General features: G+C 50.0%; 1 protein-coding gene across 1 annotated transcript in view; it reads left to right on the top strand.

Moving 5' to 3' along the window:
• The first annotated feature begins 7,504 nt into the window (after positions 1-7,504).
• VPS37C (VPS37C subunit of ESCRT-I) overlaps positions 7,505-18,107 on the top strand; it is a 33,963-nt gene continuing 23,360 nt past the window's right edge. The window contains 1 exon segment of the mRNA XM_038764345.1: positions 7,505-7,543. The gene's annotated coding sequence lies outside the window, so the exon portion shown is untranslated.

The raw sequence follows: 18,107 nt of genomic DNA, 5'->3' as shown, positions 1-18,107 counted from the left end.
TCAATAAATACGATTGAGTGAATGAATGAAAAGGGAATAATAATCACCTTGTAAAGCCTCCTGTAAATCCTGTAAATCCTGTAAGTCAGTCTACGCGTGTTAATCAGCCCTACATGATGATCACTTTCAGGGAAGTAAGGTTGACTTAGTGGTAGGCTTCTAGTGGTAGTAGTACTGGCAGCATGGCAGAGTGAAGGCGCTTAGTACAGTGCTCTATACACAGTAAGCGCTCAATAAATACGATTGAATTGAATGAATGAATGGATGGCTAGAGCATGGGAGTCCATCCTCTAATCCGGGCTCCGCCACTCCATCTACTGCATGACCTTGGACGAGTCACTTTGCTTCTCTGTGCCTCAGTGACCTCATCTGTAAAATGGTGATTAAGACTGTGAGCCCCCCGTGGGGCAACCCGATCACCTTGTATCCACCCCCAGCACTTAGAACAGTGCTTTGCACATAGTGAGCGCTTAACAAATACCACAAGTAATATTTTATTACTACAGCTAGGACAGCTGGATTTCCACGAAATAGCCGAAGAACTTCCACAGAGGCCCAGAACTGATGCCACGCTTGGGTTCTCTGAATTTACAGGGGGACATTTCCTTCACTTAATGGTATACTCTTATAATAATAATAATAATAATAATAATAATAATAATAATAATGGCATTTATTAAGCGCTTACTATGTGCAAAGCACTGTTCTAAGCGCTGGGGAGGTTACAAGGTGATCACGTTGTCCCACGGGGGGCTCACAGTCTTCATCCCTATTTTATCTTATATTTTATACCCATCCTCAGCATTTGTGTTATATTTATTCAACTGTTTACTTCATCATTTAATCACTCCAGTTGCAAATACTTTTATGTAGGCGTCTCCCATTTAGAAAGTAAGTGTCCCGTGTCCTTTCTTCGAATTATATTTTCACAGGCACGTTTAGTGCAGAGCATTGCACCCAGTGGGTGTTGAATAAATATTTAGTACCTACGGGCAGTGGGAGGCCAGGTGGCTGACGCTGCTGTTGGGACCCCTCAACCTTAGCTAGAAGAGCCCACTGTTGGGTAGGGACGGTCTCTATATGTTGCCAACTTGTACTTCCCAAGCGCTTAGTACAGTGCTCTGCACACAGCAAGCGCTCAATAAATACGATTGATTGATTGATTGTTATCCGCCACTTGTCAGCTGTGTGACGGTGGGCAATTTGGGGCAAGTCACTTCACTTCTCTGTGCCTCAGTTCCCTCATCTGTAAAATGGGGATCGAGACTGGGAGCCGCCCCGTGGGACAACCTGTTCGTCTTGTAGCCTCCCCAGCGCTTAGAACAGTGCTTTGCACATAGTAAGGGCTTAATAAATGCCATTATTATTATTATTATGTGACCTTTATGTAGTTTGGTAGTTTTTTTGGGGGGAGGGGGTTGCTTTTTGCTTTTTCTTGTAAGTTTGTAGAATGAAATTGTGCGTGTGTGTGTATTCTTGCGTTTATCAACTGATTGACTCTCTTGAAAATGAAAGGCTTGGGGGGGCTCACAAGGCTCCCAGCCCTAGACTGTGAGCCCAATGTTGGGTAGGGACCGTCTCTATATGTTGCCAACTTGTACTTCCCAAGCGCTTAGTACAGTGCTCTGCACACACTAAGCGCTCAATAAATACGATTGAATGAATGAAAGTACACACACACACACATACACACATGGTCATACTTCTATATTTATCCAGCATGTGCCCACAAACCGCATGAATCTTTGCAGGGTCAAGTTACTTCCTCGTGAAATGACTCAGACACTTCGGTTTCTAATTGCGTCGGTTTTAGTTTTAAAGAGTTTCCAATATCTGCGAGTCACCCCCCGGGACTGGGTGCAGAACGGCATCGGGTATCTGGAAATAATAATAATAATAATGATGATGGCATTTGTTAAGCGCTTACTATGTGCCAAGCACTGTTCTAAGCGCTGGGGGGGGGGTACAGGATAATCAGGATGTCCCACGGAGGGCTCACACTCTTCATTCCCATTTTATGAGGGAACTGAGGCCCAGAGAAGTGAAGTGACTTGGCCAAAGTCATCCAGCTGACAATTGGGGAAGCCGGGATTTGAACCCAGGACCTCTGACTCCAAAGCCCGGGCTCTTTCCACTGAGGCACGCTGCTTTTCTAGTGGAAAGCACGTCTGATTTAGCCCACTTCGTTGCTGCAGCGGTGGTGGTGTTTTCCTGAGCCTATTTGGTGCTAAGCCGCATGTGAGGTGTAAATTTGGGCCTGTCGGATCAAGTGGATTGCAGTTTGCGGTTGAAGGTAAACTTCCCGCCTGCATTGGGTTGGGAATGGAAGGCACTTGGGATAATAATAATAATAATAATAATAATAATAATAATAATAATAATAATAATAATAATAGCATTTATTAAGCGCTTACTATGTGCAAAGCACTCTTCTAAACGCTGGGGTGGTTACAAGGTGATCAGATTGTCCCACAGGGGGCTCACAGTCTTCATCCCCATTTGACAGATGAGGGAACTGAGGTGCAGAGAAGTTAAATGAGTTGCCCAAAGTCACACAGCTGGCAATTGGCAGAGCTGGGATTTGAACCCAAGACCTCTGCCTCCAAAGCCCGGGCTCTTTCCACTGAACCACGCTGCCAGGGGTCTGCACATCAATCAATCAATCAATCCTATTTATTGAGCACTGTAATAGCCTGCCCTCAGCCCAGACCTAGGCCCCCTGATTGTCTGAACTCCAAACTCATTTTCCGCTCTGAGAAGCAGCATGTCATGGTGGCTAGAGCACAGGCTTGGGAGTCGGAAAGGTCCTGGGTTCTAATCCCCGCTCAGTCACGTGTCTGCTGTGCGACCTTAGGCAAGTCACTTCACCTCTCTGAGCCTCAGTTCCCTCATCTGTAAAATGGGGATTAAGACTGTGAGCCCCCCGTGGAGAACAGTGCTTTGCACATAGTAAGCGCTTAATAAATGCCATTATTATTATTATTATTATTATTACAACCTGATTACCTTGTATCCTCCCCAGCACTTAGAACAGTGCTTTGCACATAGTAAGCGCTTAACAAATGCCATCATCATCATTATTATTATTCTCTGGGCCTCAGTTACCTCATCTGTAAAATGGGGATTGAGACTGTGGGTGGGGCAGAAACTATGTCCAACCCATTTGCTTGTATCCACTCCAGTGCTTAGTACAGTGCCTGGCACATAGTAAGGGCTTAACAAATACTACAATTATTATTATTAATCAATCAATCAATCAATCATATTTATTGAGCGCTTACTGTGTGCAGAGCACTGTACTAAGCGCTTGGGAAGTACAAGTTGGCAACACATAGAGACAGTCCCTACCCAACAGTGGGCTCACAGTCTAAAAGGGGGAGGCAGAGAACCAAACCAAACATACTAACAAAATAAAATAAATAGAATAGATATGTACAAGTAAAATAAATAAATAAATAGAGTAATAAATTTATTATTAGAAACAGTCAAGGAACACAGGGTTGGGAGCCAGGAGACATGATCCTTAACCCGGCTCTGTCACTTGAAATGGTATTTGTTAAACACTTCCTATGTGCTGAGCACTGTTCTGTCTATGTTGCCAACTTATACTTCCCAAGCGCTTAGTACAGTGCTCTGCACACAGTAAGCGCTCAATAAATACGATTGATTGATTGATTGATTCTAAGCACAGGGTAGATACAAGCTAATCATGTTGGGACACTATCCCTGTCCTCCCATGAAGCTCACAATCCAAGTAATTCCCGCTTGCGGGCAGCGATGGTTGCCTGCCTGCCGTGTGACTTTGGACAAGTCACTTCACTTCTCTGAGCCTCCGTTTGCTCAACCGTAAAATGGGAATTAAGTGCCTGTTCTCCCTCAATCAATCAGTGGTTTTCATTGAGTGCCTGCTATTCATTCATTCATTCATTCAATCGTATTTATTGAGCGCTTACTGTGTGCAGAGCACTGGACTAAGCGCTTGGGAAGTCCAGGTTGGCAACATCTAGAGACGGTCCCTACCCAACAGTGGGCTCACAGTCTAGAAATGTGAAGAGCACTGTAATAATAATAATAATGGTGGCATTTGTTAAGCGCTTACTATGTGCCAAGCACTGTTCTAAGCGTTGGCGGGGGGATACAAGGGGATCAAGCTTGCCCACGTGGGGCTCACAGTCTTAGTCCCCATTTTCCAGATGAGGTAACTGAGGCCCAGAGAAGTGAAGTGACTTGCCCAAGGTCACACAGCTGACAAGTGGCGGAGGCGGGATTCGAACCCATGACCTCTGACTCCCAAGCCTGTGCTCTTTCCACTGAGCCACGCTGCTTCTCTTACTAAATGCTTGGGAGAACACAACAGAATTTGTTGACCCTTTCCCTCCCATAAAGATCTTACAATCTGGTGGGGGGCGCAGGGGGAAGGACAAGCATTAATATAAATATATAAAATATAATCTAAAGGTATTTATATAAATTCTGTGGGGTTGGGATCCCCCCACCCCTTCTCCCTTTGACTATGAGCATAAAGGGACTATTTGATCTGATTGCATTGTTTCTGCCCCAGCACTTAGCAGAGTGTTGGGGTATTATTATTATTAATATATTATATTAATATTAATAATAAATAATAATGGCATTTGTTAAACACTATGTGCAAAGCACTGTTCTAAGCGCTGGGGGGATACAAGGTGATCAGATTGTCCCATGTGGGGCTCACAGGCTTAATCCCCATTTTACAGATGAGGGAATTGAGGCTCAGAGAAGTTCCATGACTTGCCCAAGGTCACACAGCAGACATTCATTCATTCAATCGTATTTATTGAGCGCTTACTGTGTGCAGAGCACTGGACTAAGCGCTTGGGAAGTACAAGTTGGCAACATCTAGAGACAGTCCCTACCCAACAGCGGGCTCACAGTCTAGAAGACATGTGGCGGAGCCAGGATTAGAACCCACGACCTCTGACTCGCAAACCCGGGCTCTTTCCACTGAGCCATGCTGTTTCTCCTCTTTACTCTCCCAAGCGCTTAGTACAGTGGCTTGCACACAGTAATTGCTCAATAAATACAGCAGTTAGAACAGCACTTGGTGCTTAGAACAGCATTTGGCACATAGTAATAATAATAATAATGGCATTCATTAAGTGCTTACTATGTGCAAAGCACTATTCTAAGCGCTGGAGAGGTTACAAGGTTGTCCCACGGGGGACTCACAGTCCCCATTTTACAGATGGGGCACTGAGGCACAGAGAAGTGAAGTGACTTGCCCAAAGTCACACAGATGACAATTGGCAGAGCCGGGATTTGAACCCATAATAATCTTAATCTTCATTTTCCAGATGAGGAAATTGAGGCCCAGAGAAGTGAAGTGACTTGTCCAAGGTCACACAGCTGACAATTGGCAGAGCCAGGATTTGAACCAATGACCTCAGGCTCCAAAGCCCGGGCTCTTTCCACTGAGCCACGCTGCTTCTCATAGTAAGTGCTATGAGCACACAGGGACTATCTGATCTGATTTTACTGTCTCTACCCCAGTACTTAGCACAGTGTTTGGCACCTAAACTCACTGTGGGCAGGGAATGTGTCTGTTTATGGCAGTATTGTACTCTCCCAAGCACTTAGTACAGTGGTTTGCACCCAATAAGCGCTCAATACAGTACATAGAACAGCGCTTGGCACCTAGTAAACTCTTAACAAATACCATAAGTATTTTGAGCCCGGGCTTGGGAGTCAGAGGTCGTGGGTTCTAATCCCAACTCTGCCGCTTGGCAGCTGTGTGACTTTGGGCAAGACACTTCACTTCTCTGGGCCTCAGTTCCCTCATCTGGAAAATGGGGATGAAAACTGGGACAACCTGATCCCCTTGTATCCCCGCCAGCAGTTAGAACTGTGATTGGCACATTAGTAAGCACTCAATACCATTATTATTATTATTATTATTGGGGGAGGCAGTGTGGATTAGTGGAAAGAGCCCAGGCTTGGCAGTCAGAGGTTGCGGGTTCTAATTCCAGCTCCGCCACATATCAGCTGTGGGACTTTGGGCAAGCCACTTCACTTCTCTGTGCCTCAGTTCCCTCATCTGTAAAATGACGATTAAACTGTGAGCCCCACGTGGGACTTGGGAGTCAGAGATCATGGGTTCCAATCCTGGCTCGGCCACTTGTCAGCTGTGTGACTTTGGGCAAGTCACTTCATGTCTCTGTGCCTCAGCTACCTCATCTGTAAAATGGGGATTAAGCCCGTGAATCCCATGTGGGACAACCTAACCACCTTGTATCCCCCCACAACGCTTAAAACAGTGCTTGGCACGTAGTAAGCGCTTAATATGTTGGGTTTTGTTCTCTGTCTCCCCTTTTTAGACTGTGAGCCCACTGTTGGGTAGGGACTGTCTCTATATGTTGCCAACTTGTACTTCCCAAGCGCTTAGTACAGTGCTCTGCACACAGTAAGCGCTCAATAAATACGATAGATAGATTGATTGATTGATTGTCAGTGGCCTCCTGAGGGCCCGGCGCATGCGCAGTGCCCCTCCCGCGCTGGCTCCCTCAGTCGGCTCTACTGCGCGTGCGCCGGGAAGGGGGGGGGGGGGGGGGAGCCGGCCATACCAAAGCACGCGCGGGGGGAGCCGGCCATACCAAAGCACACATGCGCGCGGGGGGAGGGGGGAGGAGCCGGCCGTACCAAAGCACGCGCGCGGGGGGGGGAGCCGGCCATAATAATAACGATGGCATTTATTAAGCGCTTACTATGTGCAAAGCACTGTGCTAAGCGCTGGGGAGGTTACAAGGTGATCAGGTTGTCCCATGGGGGGGCTCACAGTCTTAATCCCCATTTTACTGGTACGGTAACTGAGGCCCAGAGAAGGCCCTTCAAGGCCCTACTGAGAGCTCACCTCCTCCAGGAGGCCTTCCCACACTGAGCCCCCTCCTTCCTCTCCCCCTCCCCACAGCACCTGTATATATTTGTATGTATTTATGACTTTATTTATTCTACTTGTGCATATTTATTCTATTTATTTTATTTTGTTTTAAAATGTTTTGTTTTGTTGTCTGTCTCCCCCTTCTAGACGGTGAGCCCGCTGTTGGGTAGGGACCGTCTCTATATGTTGCCGACTTGTCCTTCCCAAGCGCTTAGTACAGTGCTCTGCACACAGTAAGCTTTCAATAAATACGTTTGAATGAGTGAATGAATGAATGAATGTTATTATTATTACGAAGCACGCGCGCGGGGAACCGGCCATACCAAAACATGCGCGCGGGGGTGGGGGGGGGAGGGTCCGGCCGTACCAAAACACGCGCCTGAGGGGGGAGGACCCTCCCGAGCCCTCCCACCTTGGACTGTACCACTAAAGAAGGGGGGGGAGGTGAGGGGATGCGCGTTTGGCAATGGCTGTGCGATGGTGAAAGGACGAGGAGCTCAGCTTGACTATGGGGGAGGGGCCGCCTTCCTCCCCGATCGTCACTTCCGGGGCGCGGATGGGGGGAGGGGCCGGCCGGCAGAACCCGGAAGTGGGGTTGCCGGGAGGCGGTGGCGGCGGCGGTTGAGTCAGGTGAGCGGCGATGAGGGAGCCGGGAGCCGGGGGGTGGGAGCCCCGAGCGCCCGGGAACGGCAGCTGTCACACTGAGGCCGGCGGCGGCCATCGCCTCCTCGGACCTTTCAGAGGGAGGCAAGGCACGTGACACAGCCGCCCCCTCCTTGGCCGCACGTCACGTGCCCTTCCCCCCCTGGGCCGCACGTCACGTGGTCCTCACGCCCGGGGCACGTCACGTGCCCCTGCCCGCCCTCACCCCTGGGCCGCACGTCACGTGCCCCTCCCCGCCCTCACACCTGGGCCGCACGTCACGTGCCCCTCCCTGCCCTCACGCCCAGGACACGCGTCACGTGCCCCGCCCCCCTCCTTGGCCGCACGTCACGTGCCCTTCCCCCCTGGGCCCCCCATCACGGGGTCCACCCTCACGCCCGGGACACACGTCACGTGCCCCTCCCCACCATCACACCTGGGCCTCACGTCACGTGCCCCTCCCCGCGCTCACGCTCGGGACACATGTCACGTGCCCCTCCCCACCCTCACACCCGGGCCAAATGTCACATGCCCCCCCCACCTTGGCCACACGTCACGTGCCCTTCGCCCCTGGGCCGCACATCACGTGGTCCTCCCTCACGCCCGGGCCGCATGTCACGTGCCCCTCCCCGCCCTCACAGCCGGGCCGCACATCACGTGCCCCTCCCCTCACGCCTGGGCTGCACATCACGTGTCCCTCCCCGCCCTCACACCTGGGCCGCACGTCCCGTGCCCCTCCCCACCCTCACGCCCGTGCCCCTCCCTTCTACTGGGCTGCATGTCACGTGCCCCTACCTCACGCCCGGGCTGCACATTGCGTGCTTCCCCTTCCCCCCCACGGCCCGGGTCGCACGTCACGTGCCCCTCCCAGCCCTCATTCATTCAGTCATTCATTCAGTCATATTTACTGAGCGCTTACTGTGTGCAGAGCAGTGGACTAAGGGCTTGGGAAGTCCAAGTTGGCCGTTCCTTGGAGTGCTTCCAAGAGATGATAATAATAATAATTGTGGTATTTGTTAAACACTTCCTGTGCGCCAGGCACTGTGCTAGAGGTATATACACATCATTAATATCAATAAATAGAGTTAGAGCTATCTACGGATCACTATTAGAAACAGAATTAGAGATCTAGCGCCCCCCCCCCGCCCCGGTCTGGGCCGTACGTCACGTGCTCCCCCCCTCGGCCCCAAGTCACATGACCCCCCTCCCGCCTGGGCCCCTCCCTGATGCCTGAGCTACATGTCACATGCCTCTCCCTCTCGCCCGGGCCTCACGTCACGTGCCCCCCTTTGTGCCTCGGCTGTGCATCACGTGCCCCTCCCGCCTGAGGTACACGTCACGTGCCCTCCCTCGTGCCCGGGCCTCTCGTCACGTGCCCCTCCCTCCCACCTGGGCAGCATGTCACGTGCCTCCCCGTGTCACGTGACCCTTCCCCTCCCCCTCGCGCCTCATTCTGAGGCAGCAGCAGCCCCCCCCTCAGGGCCTGGAATGGGGCTCCATCTCTAATTCTGTTTCTAATAGTGATCCGTAGGTAGCTCTAATTCTATTTATTGATATTAATGATGTGTATATACCTCTAATCTTACGTGCTGGGTCACTTTGGGCAAGTCACTTGGCTTCTCTGGGCCTCAGTTCCCTCATCTGGAAAATGGGGACGAAGCACGTGGGCCTGGAATGCCCTCCCTCTGCCCATCCGCCAAGCTAGCTCTCTTCCTCCCTTCAAGGCCCTACTGAGAGCTCACCTCCTCCAGGAGGCCTTCCCACACTGAGCCCCTTCCTTCCTCTCCCCCTCATCCCCCTCTCCATCCCCCCATCTTACCTCCTTCCCTTCCCCACAGCACCTGTATATATGTATATATGTTTGTACATATTTATTACTCTATTTATTTTTTTATTTTACTTGTACATATCTATTCTATTTATTTTATTTTGTTAGTATGTTTGGTTTTGTTCTCTGTCTCCCCCTTTTAGACTGTGAGCCCACTGCTGGGTAGGGACTGTCTCTATATGTAACCAACTTGTACTTCCCAAGCGCTTAGTACAGTGCTCTGCACACAGTAAGCGCTCAATAAATACGATTGATGATGATGATGACAACCTGATCACCTTGTATCCCCCCCCCACCAGCGCTTAGAACAGTGCTGGGCACAAAGTAAGCGCTTTAACAAATGCCACCATTATCATTATTATTAATTCTCCCTATATAAAGATGTTACTGATGCCTGTTTCCTTGTTTTGTTGCCCGTCTCCCCTCCCCCCACCCTTATAATAAGGAGGGTATTTGTTAAACGCTTACTTGCCTCTTCCTGCTAATCTCCCAAATCATCCCATTTACACTCACTTCCCCTTTTCAGAATTCCTCGCGGATGTATCCCAAATAAGAGAATTAGCATGGCCTAGTGGAAAGAGCACCGGCCTGGGGGTCGGAGGACGTGGGTCCTAATTCCGGCTGTGTGACCTTGGACAAGTCACTTCACTTCTCTGAGCCTCAATTTCCTCATCTGTAAAATGATGATTGAGACTATGAGCCATATGTGGGACAGGGACTGTATAGTAATGATGGTATTTGTTAACCACTTACTCTGTGTCAAGCCCTGTTCTAATAATGATAATAATGATGGCATTTATTAAGCATTTACTATGTGCATAGCACTGTTCTAAGCACTGGGGAGGTTACAAACTGGTCAGGTTGTCCCACGGGGAGCTCACAGTCTTAATCCCCATTTTCCAGATGAGGGAATTGAGGCCCAGAGAAGTGAAGTGACTTGCCCAAAGTCACACAGCTGACAAGTGGCAGAGCTGGGATTTGAACCCATGACCTCGGACTCCAAAGCCCGGGCTCTTTCCACTGAGCCACGCTGCTTCTCTAAGCAGCTGAGGTAGATACAAGGTAATCAGGTTGTCCCATTTGGGGCTCACAGTCTTAATCCCCATATCCAACCTGATTATTTTGTATCTACCCCAGTGGTTAGTACAGTGCCTGGGTCATAATAAGTGCTTAACAAATATTCATTCATTCATTCAATTGTATTTATTGAGTGCTTACAGTGTGCAGAGCACTGTACTAAGCACTTGGGAAGTACAAGTCGGCAACATCTGGAGACGGTCCCTGCCCAACAAGGGGCTCCCAGTCTAGAAGGGGGAGACAGACAACAAAAAAAAAAAACATGGAGACAGGTGTCAAGATCGTCAGAACAAATAGAATTAAAACTATACCATTATTATTATTATTATTTTTATTATTAGTGGAAAGAGCCCGTGCCTGGGAGTCAGAGAACCTGAGCTCTAATTCCAACTCCTCCAGTGGTTTGCTGTGTAACCTTGGGCAAGTCACTTTAACTTCTCTGTGCCTCAGTTTCCTCAACTGTAAAATGGGGATTGCATGCCTGCCTTTCCTCCTACTTAGACTGTGAGTCCCACGTGGGAGAGGGACTGTGTCTGACCTAATTAACTTGTACCTAGCCCAGCTCTTAGGACAGTGTTTGATACATAGCGCTTAAAAAATACCATAAAACCCCCCTGGAAAACCGAAGCCCAATAAACTGACTACTGAACCCCATTCAGTCAATCAGTCGTATTTATTGAGCGCTTACTGTGTGCAGAGCACTGTACTAAGCACTTGAAACGGAGGGCCTATGAAAGGCAACACAGAAAAAGGTGTTCTCTTTGGTGTTTGACAAGTGTCAAGTGTGACTGTGTGACTCCAAGGACTGTCACTAAAGCGCCGTGCCCATTCAGGATTCCAGCGCTGATAAATCCCACTGAAAAATTCCAAACGGAATGCCCACCCCTCAGTGATGCCATTCTTTCCTTTCTTTTAATGGCATTCTGTAAGGACTTACTATGTGCCAGGCACTGTTCTAAGCACTGGGGTAGATACAGACTAATCAGGTTGGACACAGTCGCTATTCCACATGGAGCTCCCACTGTTAGCCTGTTTTAGTTTTAGACTGTGAGCCCACTGTTGGGTAGGGACTGTCTCTATATGTTGCCACCTTGTACTTCCCAAGCGCTTAGTACAGTGCTCTGCACACAGTAAGTGCTCAATAAATACGATTGATTAGCCCCGTTTTCAGATGATGATGATGGTATTTGTTAAGCACCTACTGTGTGCCAAGCACTTTTCTAAGCACTGGGGTAGATCCAGGGTTATCAGGTTGTCCCATGTGAGGCTCACAGTCTTAATCCCCATTTTACAGATGAGCTAACTGAGGCGCAGAGAAGTGAAGTGACTTTCCCAAAGTCACACAGCTGACAAGTGGCGGAGCCGGCATTCGAACCCACGACTTCCGACTCCCAAGCCCGTGCTCTTTCCACGAAGCCACTCTGCCTCAGTTGTGGTATCAGGCCCAGAGAAGTAAAATGATGTGCCCAAGGTCACACAGCAGACATTCCTTTGTTTCCTAGGAAATTCTCTTTCACTTCTGAGCTAACTTTGTGGAGCAGTGTTTGTTATTACTAACCCCTTCTGGGGACCGAAGCAGCGTTGGGTGTGATCTTTTTTGTGCTCCCTGAGCGTTTTAACACGTTTCTGGGATTTATGTGACATTATAAAACCTTACACAGTTCAACTGAAATGGGATATGAAGCATCTTCAGAGTGCTTCCACTAATTCCAGAATTTCACAATCATTTCTTGGACCTAATGGGATCTCAGGAACACACTGACGATCGGAAACTTGGAAGAGAGATTTGTGGTGTTTAGTGACATTGTCTCCCTTTTCCTGGCTCGCTGCGAGATAATTTGTGTCATGAGTCTAATTGCCAGAAGGAGTTGTGTTGCAAGCTTTAAAAGAATGAAAAACACATTTCTCTAACAGCTGGTTTTTACTTCGTGCGATAACAGTACACCCAAAGAAGGTTTTCACTTTAAGCAATGTTTCCAGCAAGCAGAGCACTGAGAGGTTTAATTTAGTTCAGTCAGGGGCAGGAGCAGCACGGTAAAGAGGGTAGAGAACGGGCCCCGGAGTCAGAGGGGCCTGGGTTCTAATCCTGACTCTGCCACTTGTCTGCCGTGTGATCTTGGGCAAGACACTTCACTTCTCTGGGCCTCAGTTATCTCATCTGTAAAATGGCGATTAACAGTGAGCACCAGTGTGGACCAGGGATTGCGCCCAACCTGATTAACTTGTATCTCCCCCAGTGCTTAGGACAATGATTGGCACATTGTAATAATAATAATAATAGTAATAATAATAATAATAATGGCATTTATTAAGCGCTTACTATGTGCAAAGCACTGTTCTAAGTGCTGGGTAAGCACTTAGAGAAGCAGCATGGCTTCATTCATTCATTCCATCGTATTTATTGAGCGCTTACTGTGTCCAGAGCACTGTACTAAGCGCTTGGAAAATACAATTCGGCAACAGAGACAGTCCCTACCCAACAACCGGGCTCATTCATTCGTTCCGTCGTATTGATTGAGCGCTTACTGTGTGCAGAACACTGTACTAAGCGCTTGGAAAGTACAGTTCAGCAACAGAGATGGTCCCTACCCAACAACCGGGCTCATTCATTCATTCCGTCGTATTGATTGAGCGCTTACTGTGTGCAGAGCACTGTACTAAGCGCTTGGAAAGTACAGTTCAGCAACACAGAGAGATAAACCCTGCCCAACAACGGGCTCCCAGTCTAGAAGTGGGGAGGGGGAGGCTGGGGGAAGATCAAGCCGGGTGGAAGGGGTGGAAAATCATTCAATCGTATTGATTGAGCGCTTACTGTTTGCAGAGCACTGTACTAAACGCTTGGAAAGTACAATTTGGCAACAAATAGAGATAAACCCTGCCCAACAACGGGCTCCCAGTCTAGAAGCAGTGTGGCTCAGTGGAAGGAGCCCGGGCTTGGGAGTCAGAGGTCGTGGGTTCTAATCCTGGCTCCGCCACTTGTCAGCTGTGTGACTTTGGGCAAGTCACTTCACTTCTCTGGGCCTCAGTGACCTCATCTGTAAAATGGGGATTAAGACTGTGAGCCCCATGTGGGACGAACTGATTAACTTGTTATCTATCGCAGTATTTAGAACAGTGCTTGGCACATAGTAAATGCTTAACAAATACCATAATAATAATAATAAGTAACATAATTATTACTATTATTAGTTACTGTTAGGTATACAACAGCGTTGGGGAGGGAACAAGAGATAGTGACCTTTACTTGAAGCAGCTTAAGGTGGCTAGAGTTGTCAAGCTCATTGCAGTTTGGCAAGTGAGTCCAAAACATTGCCAGGCCCACAGAGGGGTTTCTACCTACTTCTTTCCACGTTAAAGAAGAGGGTAATAAAATCACTGAAATCACCACCTGGGTTACCAAAGTTGAGGCTTCCGCTGAATAAGTGGCCAGCTGGAAGTCTGATGTCTAAAACTGATTTACGCGTCGTCACCCGTGGACGGGTTCGTTCGGGAATCGCTGCGGGGAGAGAGAGAGAGAGATTGGGGCGGGAAAGGCTGAGTTTTATACAAAATTTATTCTGTGAAGCGAATTGAATTTGATTATTTTGGTCGTGGCGAATTGAATTATTTGGGATGTGGTCATTGAACCTCCCTTTCGGGAGGCATGTGATGATTTAGTGATAGTAGAGCTTCCTTTTTGGGAGGAATCTGTTTGCGTGTTACTCGCGTGTGGCAAAACCCCCAGATCCCACCCGGGAGGAGTTCACTTATGGTTTGTTGGCACATGGTGAGGCGGCTAGCTCTCTCCCACGAATGCTGCCCATGGAGGAGGAATCTGTTTTTTGCGTTATACACCCGTGGCTCAGCGGCCTGGGTCACTCGCCCATCCCACGGCTCCTCACTCGGTGCGGGCATCGCGGGCATCCCCCGCCGTGGGCAGAGTTGACCCCGCGGCCGGCTGCCGGGAGTCTCCATCCACTGCCCGGCAGGTCAGAGGGCCACAGGGACTTATCACCTGTGCTCCTAGGCCATTGCAGCTTCCAGCCTCAGTTTATTCAATCATTCAGTCGTATTTATTGAGTATTTATATCGTATTTATACAAGTAAGCAACATCTAGAGATGGTCCCTACCCGACAACGGGCTCACAGTCTAGAAGGGGGAGACAGACAACAACACAAAACATGTAGACAGAACAAAACATGTATAATGGAGTGGGGGTTCCATAGGCCGCTCTTGGCAGCAGCTAGGGAGGGAGGGAGGGGGAAGGTTTAGACGGGAATCATAATAATAATAATAATAATAATAATAATAATGATGGTGTTAGTTAAGCGCTTACTATGTTCAAAGCGCTGTTCGAAGCGCTGGGGGGATACAAGGTGATCAGGTTGTCCCACGTGGGGCTTCCAGTCTTCATCCCCATTTTCCAGATGAGGGAACTGAGGCACGGAGAAGTGACTTGCCCAAAGTCACACCGCTGACAGTTGGCGGAGCCGGAATTTGAACCCCTGACCTCTGACTCCAAAGCCCGGGCTCTTTCCACTGAGCCGTGCTGCTTCTCTAATGAGTTGGCAGGAGCCTGGGAGGGGAGAGGAGGAGGAGGGGTGGCGATGAGAAAGGAGAACCGGGATGGGGAGGGGGCTGGGAGGAGGGGAAGGAAAGAGGTTGGAAGGGAGGGTTTGAGCGCTTAGTACAGTGCTCTGCACACAGTAAGCGCTCAATAAATACGATTGAAATACGATTGATTGATTGAGGGTTGGCGCTGGTACAGAGGGAATCTGGGGGGGCGAGGGAAAGAGGAAGGAGGAGGTGAGGACTGGGAAGGGCAGATGGGAGCAGGGGAATTGATAGTTCGTGGTGAGGTTAGCGAGGGAAATGAGGGCACAGAGAGCAGTTAACAATTAACATGCAATAGCTACAATAAAATAAGGGGATGATGCCCAGAGCAGAAGGTGGGATTGTCCAGGGGCTCTTGGCAGAATTGTCTCTGAGGTGGTGGGGGACGGAGTCCTATGGATGGGAGCTCTGCAGAAGGCCGGAACTGTTATGGGGTTCGTGGGAGAGGAAACACTTGGGAAGAGCCAAATAACATGGGTGCGCTGAGTAGGGGCGAATGCAGGTAGCTGCTAAAAGTAACACACTGAGAACAAAGTCCTTGTTATCAGGGGAGGGGTGGGGGGAATCAATCATGTCCAGTCTGGTCCAGTCCTAACACAGGGAAGGGAAGGAGTGGAGGCTTTCCAAAGAAGGTCACTTACGGGGTGGGGAGAAGCAGGGGGACACAATGTCCCATGGCCCTGGATGGACTAGAAGTCGCTTCGAGGAGTGAGTCTAGTGATCATGGCAGGGGGCCCAGTCCCCAGTCCAGGGGAATTGGATGGCCAGCGGAGAGATCAACTCTCCAGGGTCATCTGGGAGACATACGAGCTTCTGACCGGCCGTGGGCCTCGGTGTCCTCGGGCGGGGATGTCGATGTCCAGGAGGTGTCCGGCCATCAGGCCGGACGCGGGTCATCGGAGCCCGATAGCAGGCTTCTCGGGAAGGGAGATCACGGTGCCCTTGCGGCGGCAACCGGAGGGGACCGCGGTCTGAAGGCGGGCCTCTCAGGAATGGAGATTTCATTCATTCCGTCGTATTTACTGAGCGCTTACTGGGTGCAGAGCACTGTACGAAGCGCTTGGGAAGTGCAAGTTGGCAACATATAGAGACGGTCCCCGCCCAACAGTGGCTCACGGTCTAGAAGTCCGGGCCCTCGTGGTGGAGTCCGGAGGGGAAGATCCTTTCGGAGCAGGGGAACCGTGGTCCGATGGCGGGCCTCAGGATCATGGGGGGAAGGATCTTTTCTGCATGGTTCTGCCCCTCTTTCTGCACCTGGTTGAAGGCCTCGTTCTTGACCTGGTACTGGCCCTCCTCCTCTGTCCGGTCCAGGCTCTCCTCATCCGTCTTGTCCAATCAATCAATCAATCAATCGTATTTATTGAGCGCTTACTATGTGCAGAGCACTGTACTAAGCGCTTGGGAAGTACAAATTGGCAACACATAGAGACAGTCCCTACCCAACAGTGGGCTCACAGTCTAAAAGGGGGAGACAGAGAACAGAACCAAACATACCAACAAAATAAAATAAATAGGATAGAAATGTACAAGTAAAATAAATAAATAAATAGAGTTATAAATATTTACAACCATATATACATATATGCAGGTGCTGTGGGGAAGGGAAGGAGGTAAGATGGGGGGATGGAGAGGGGGACGAGGGGGAGAGGAAGGAAGGGGCTGAGTGTGGGAAGGCCTCCTGGAGGAGGTGAGCTCTCAGCAGGGCCTTGAAGGGAGGAAGAGAACTAGCTTGGCGGAGGGGCAGAGGGAGGCCATTCCAGGCCCGGGGGATGACCTGGGCCGGGGGTCGACGTCGGGACAGGCGAGAATGAGGTACAGTGAGGAGATTAGCGGCGGAGGAGCGGAGGGTGTGGGCTGGGCAGTAGAAGGAGAGAAGGGAGGTGAGGTAGGAGGGGGCGAGGGGATGGACAGCCTTGAAGCCCAGGGTGAGGAGTTTCTGCCTGATGCGCAGATTGATTCGTAGCCACTGGAGATTACTGAGGAGGGGAGTAATATGCCCAGAGCGTTTCTGGACAAAGATAATCCGGGCAGCAGCATGAAGTATGGATTGAAGTGGAGAGAGACACGAGGATGGGAGATCAGAGAGAAGGCTGGTGCAGTAGTCCAGATGGGATAGGATGAGAGCTTGAATGAGCAGGGTAGCGGTTTGGATGGAGAGGAAAGGGCGGATCTTGGCAATGTTGCGGAGCTGAGACCGGCAGATTTTGGTGACGGCTTGGATGTGAGGGGTGAATGAGAGAGCAGAGTCGATGTCCAGGCTTTCATCATCTTTCTGCCCACACTGAGCTTCAGCCCCATGAAGATCTCTCCCTCCCCCCAACTTCTCCCCACCTAATTTGATTGGCACGGGGGTGAGGGACACCTTCAATCTAGCGGTTTTGGTGGTGGGGGCGGTGACCCACCCGCGCTCCTGAGTTCCGCCTCGCCGGCCCGGGCGGTCACGGGCCAGCCTTCGGCCTCGAGGGAGTGAGTTCCCCGGGTTCACCGCGGGACACATGGCGGGGGCGGTTTCAACCCTTGACGTCTCCGAAAAGCAGCCAAGTTGAGTGTCCACCCGTGAGGGAGGGGCCGCTGGGGAAGGCTGGTCACCTCTGCAGGGCCCCTCCTGCCTGAAAAATTGAGACCCCAGGGATGGAGAGAGCAGGCCATTAAAGCGTTGAGGTCTGGTCAAAGCAGTGATGCCCAGTGGAAAGAGCAGAAGGCCTCAGAGTCCCAGGGCCTGAGTCCTGACGCCGGTTCTGCCACTTGCCTGCTGGGCAAAACGCTTTGCTTCTCTGTGCCTCAGTTTCCTCTTCGGTAAAATGGGGATCCTATCTATACATGCTCTGTCGCCTACTAAGAATTCATTCATTCATTCAGTCGTATTGAGCGCTTACTGTGTGCAGAGCACTGCACTAAGCGCTTGGGAAGTACAAGCCGGCAACATATAGAGGCGGTCCCTACCCAACAACGGGCTCATAGGCTAGAAGGGGGAGACAGACAATAAAACAAAACATATGGACAGGTGTCAAGTCATCACAATAAATAGAAATAAAGCTAGATGTACATCATTA

This window comes from Tachyglossus aculeatus, chromosome 22 (genome assembly GCF_015852505.1).
Source record: "Tachyglossus aculeatus isolate mTacAcu1 chromosome 22, mTacAcu1.pri, whole genome shotgun sequence".
In the NCBI taxonomy this organism is placed as follows: Eukaryota; Metazoa; Chordata; class Mammalia; order Monotremata; family Tachyglossidae; genus Tachyglossus; species Tachyglossus aculeatus.
This window is presented reverse-complemented; position numbering and strand designations above follow the sequence as displayed.